We start from the raw sequence: 5,112 nt of genomic DNA on the forward strand, positions 1-5,112 counted from the left end.
GGGGGAGTATTAAGGAATAAAATATTTATCATAAATATGTATTAAGAATAGGATCCCGTTAATATTGGAATCACCACATATTTCCTTAAATTGTATATAGAAAGTCTTCATCTCTTTGTATAAATTGATGTACATAGCTTTACTGTAAAGATACAAAAAAATCATTACAGAATACAAACTATTAGGTCTTCATCCTAATCTTCTATTTTTATTTCTCATTATCATTATCATTTCTTATTAGTTACTATCCATTAAAATTAAATGATATATAGAGAATAATTTCCAAAATTGATCGAACTATAATCAAACATTTTGACTAAAGTTTTCTTGGAAGATTGGTTGAGATTTCAATTTTGTTTATATTAAGATTTAACTAATGATAATGTGGTAGTTTGAATATTATATCCGTTGACAAAGAAGTATATTAAATAAGGGTAAAAAAAAAAAAATTATTTACTTTTAAAAGAGGAGACATAATAATAATTTGAGACGGATGAAAAATAAAATTATAATAAAATTAACGAAAAAAAAGAAGTTTTTGTAAAGTAGTTTTTGAAATAATATAAATTAGTTTTTGTAATTTCATAATTAACTAAAAAAAAGATGAAACTGAAGTGGAATTTATCTCTTCAAAATGTTGAATTTGAGGCCATGACAAAATTTATCAATAATCATGTATAATTTGTCTCTTATGTTTAAATTATATCTTCCAAATTCCATCAATCCAAATAAACTCCAAGGTTGTTCAGATTAATAATATGTGAAATCTATTGTTTTTGTGAAATGAAATGTTAAATCCATAGAACTTTATATTCAATCGTTAGTTAAAAAAAAACAAAATCTATAGTTTTGAAGGGAATTAAAAATAAAATTAAATAGTTTAAATTTAATTATTAATAACATAATGATAGAATTGAAATGGAATTTTTCTCTCTAAATGGAATATACAACCGCTCGTAAAATGTGAAATCTATGGATTTTATAAAATCATGGGATGTAAATATATGGAATTTCACTTTCGGTTGTTTGGATAAAGAGAAACCCTATAAATTTAAACAGTATTTTTAAATGAATTAAGTGATTTAAATTCAATTATGAATAAACAATGATAGAATTGAAATAGTATTACTATATATTTTTTATGTTATTCTTCTTCTTCTCTCTCTTTTTCTTTGTTGAATGTATAATTTAAATGTGCGATTTATTTACAGAAAATAGTTTTTGTTATCTATTTTTTGTTTTTTTAAAAATTCTTAAAATATAAAAACTAAAAAAATATAAAAATAGAAGACGCATTTACTTTATCAATAACAGATTTAGTACCCTAACTATAAGAAATTAAATTAAATAAAATTAACCAATACCCTAACTATTAATTAGTTCTCTAACATCTATGTATATTATCCATTGCTTACACAGGTCTATCATGTGTGCATGTCCATCTAGTTTGAATGGAAATTAATTTATACAAAAAATTTATGGTTTTGATACAATTTTTTGCAAAAAAAAAAAAAAAAAAAAAAAAAAAAAAAAAGGGGAAAAGAGAGAAGAACAAAGTTGGGTGTTGATACAATCCCAAATTGATTAGTCTTATACAGATGAAAAAGAAATTCAAAAGTTTTAATTATATTTTAAAATTTCAATTCAAATCAACTTCAAAAGATTATTTTTATTTTAATCTTTCAATTCCAAAGATGATTCTTAAATAAAAATTTATTTTAAATACTAAAATGATAATTGTAAGATATATTTTGTTAGCTTAACCAATTATCTGTTTATAAATATTGAATATTAAAAATTCTTTTTCTAAGCAATTAGCTACCTATAGAAAACTCAAGAAAAAGGTATAAAACTTAGAAATTTGTGAAAGAGAAGTATAAATACTAAATAGGGGGATCCCCACGTCAGCTTTTTTTAAATATTTTTTGCTTCAGGATTATATAAATATATAGATAAAAGATAATATTTAAATTCAAAAATTTTAAAATTATTTTCATAATTTTCATAATTAAAAGAAATAAAATATTCTAAAACTAATTTAGAAACTTTTTATTTTAAGATTTTTAAATATGTACTTATTTATTTATAATAATAATAACAATTTTTATCATTTTGTAAAATTATTTAAAAATAGATGTTACTATTATAAATGTATCATTATGTAATAAAAAATTAATTACATATTAAAGTATAAGATAAAATTAAAAAAAGTAAAAACATTTAATTAAGTTGTTTAAAAATTTCTTATGATTTTCAATAAAAATATTTCTTTTCTTCAATGGAAACATGAATTTTGTTATAAAAGAGAATTATGGAAAACAATTTAAACCTATTCTCTTAATCTTAGTTTAATTTTGAACTGCAAAACTGTTTTCTTATTTTACAAATTAAAAGGTAATATATTTCAGCACAAAACTCTATTTTCTAATTTTCTTAGGAATTTTTTTCTAAAAAGTACACTAGTTTTTTATAAGTAAACAATCTTGAAGGGTGTATAATCAGTCAATTCAATGTCATATCAAGCCAAAAACTAAAATTGAACCACATTTTTCTGAATTAAATTGAATTGAATTGAACTTATTTGATTTGATTTTAGTTTTTAGGAAAAATTTATGACAGCTTATTTTCGCAAGTGTACGAAATCGCTACAAGTAATATAGAGTGAGTAGAGTATCGTATCCACAGGGATTGTATACCAAGTACCAAAATTATGTTATCTTGTTATTATTTAAACGATAAATGAGAAAATTGTTTATAGAAATTAAATTCAACAAGTAAAAATAAGAAGTTAAGCAAGCAATTATTGATTAAAGAAATCAAGGAAGTAAAACTACTAGGGGTTTTGATTTCACTTAACTCTATCCAATTTATTTCATTAGTTCATTGATCAATTTAATTATTCAAGTAGGGGAAACAACCCAAAAATCACTAACAAGCTCTCCCGATGTATTGTTAGCTATTTTAACCCCGTCTAATTACCTATCTTCCAATAGCGCAATCAAACATGAATTAAATCATTAAGTTTTACGGTTTGTTTTGTGAATTCATAACCTAAGGTCATTAACTTATGAAAACCCCCCATGAGTCAAACCATATAGCTTCCGCATCAAGTTATTATTCTCATGTGTTTTATTAACCTTTTCATATCAAAGATCCTTCTTCCGATAGTGATAATTGAAATAAATCAATCTAGGGGAAAATTCTGTCTAGAAGCATTAAGATTATTAATAAATCATAACTTGAATAAGGAAAAATAAATCTAATTGCATAAATTGGAAAAGAGATTAAGCTACATCAAACCCCTAGTATAAAAGTTTAGTTACACATAGTACTTAAATAAAACTCAACAATACTTGATAAATATTCCATGATCAATAAAGATAATGAAAGAAATAAACAAGATTAAGAGTTAGAAATAAGAACTAGAGAGGGATTGCTTGGAAGGCTTCCTTGAACTTTGCACAACTCTTCAATACTTAACTTTAAAAGAAAATGAAACTAACTATAAAAGAATTAATGTAGAGTGTGGGAAAGATGGAATTGCTGGATGCCTTTGGAGTGGTTCCTTCTCTTCCTTATATAGACTTCTTGGGGGGACAAGCCTTGTGTTTTAATGAGTAAAGTTCAACTTTGTGAGGTGGAAAAGTTGTAAATCAATCCATGAATTGCTCTCAATTATGGTTTTCTCAATTTCACATGGTTGAACTTTGACTAGCATGTGAGGAAAGCATCCAAATCATCTTGTGACAATGGTAGAAATTAGTTGGCAACTTTTGACTCAGAATATAGAATTTTTGGTTTGCACGGGCGTGTTGCCTGGCACGACCTGGGGCGTGCCAGTCTTTAAAGTCTTAGAAACTTTGGCACGGGCCGTGTTGCCTGGCACGGCCTGGTAAGCTAGCGCGCACGGGCGTGCCGTCTGGCCGTGCAGTCTTCTAGAAGTCTGGTTGATAGCGCGCACGGTCGTGCTACATAGCACGGGCTGGGGCGTGCATCTCTCTGGAAGTCAGGGGCATGTGAGACACGGGCGTGTTCCTCAGCACGGCTTGGGCAGGCTAGCGCGCACGGGCGTGCTCTTCGACACGGCTTGGTGCGTGCATCTTTCTGTCTCTTTGGTTTGTCTCGCCTTGTGCCAGACACGGCCGTGCTTCTCGACACGGGCTGGGGCGTGCCAATTGTGTTTTGCTTCATTTTTGTTCTTTTCTTTGCAAAATCCTACAATTTTCTTTCCAATCAAGTGAGTTGTGATTAAAGAAAGCTTTTGAATAAAAACATATCAATATTACATAAAAACTAATTTAAATAAATTAAAAGTAATAGAAATTTAAATCAAAATTACAATAAAAACACTATAAAAAATCAATACTATCAAAATTCCCCAAACTTAAACTATTGCTTGTCCTCAAGCAATAAAATTCTAGTAAAATAGCATGGAATAATTAATTGCAAATTTAATCAATATCTAAATTAATCATAAGAATAAATTATATATATTTTCTATGTAAATTATTTCTAGCCAAAATTAATTATAACATATTCTTTTTATTAAACATGAGTAAAGAACATTTTATCTCCTTTCTTTAGAATGATAAGTATTAGGACAAATTTAGCCTACATGTAATATTTCTCATCTCAAGGCATTTTTAGGTAACCTCATTTTATCGTTTTAATTGGTTGCATTTTATGCTCCATACCACTTATTCAAGTAGTTGCATTTTATGCTCCATACTACTCGGTTTTAAATGGATTTTCGTTTTTTTTTTTTTTTTTTATTATATATATATAAAACCTTCATCCTTTATTGATTTAAAACATACATGTAAGACGGCTTCAGTGTCCTTTTTCTCTTTATTCAAGTTTTAGATTCAAAATGCTCTAACAAATGGTTAAGTCTAAGAAGTATGTTTAAACCCATTTATGGTTTAAAATAATTTACTTTGGAAATATTATTAATTTATTCAAAAGTTCAATTAAGATAGATCAAATTTCATGCTAATAATTATTCCATACTTATTTTATTGAAATAAAAATAAAGTTTTATAATTTAGATAAAACGTCCAGCCCCCTACTTAATTGAGCACATTGTCCTCAATGAGCATTTCCCAAACTTAT

Source organism: Jatropha curcas, chromosome 11, assembly GCF_041381405.1.
Source record: "Jatropha curcas cultivar XTBG-Jc1 chromosome 11, XTBG_Jcur_1.0, whole genome shotgun sequence".
In the NCBI taxonomy this organism is placed as follows: Eukaryota; Viridiplantae; Streptophyta; class Magnoliopsida; order Malpighiales; family Euphorbiaceae; genus Jatropha; species Jatropha curcas.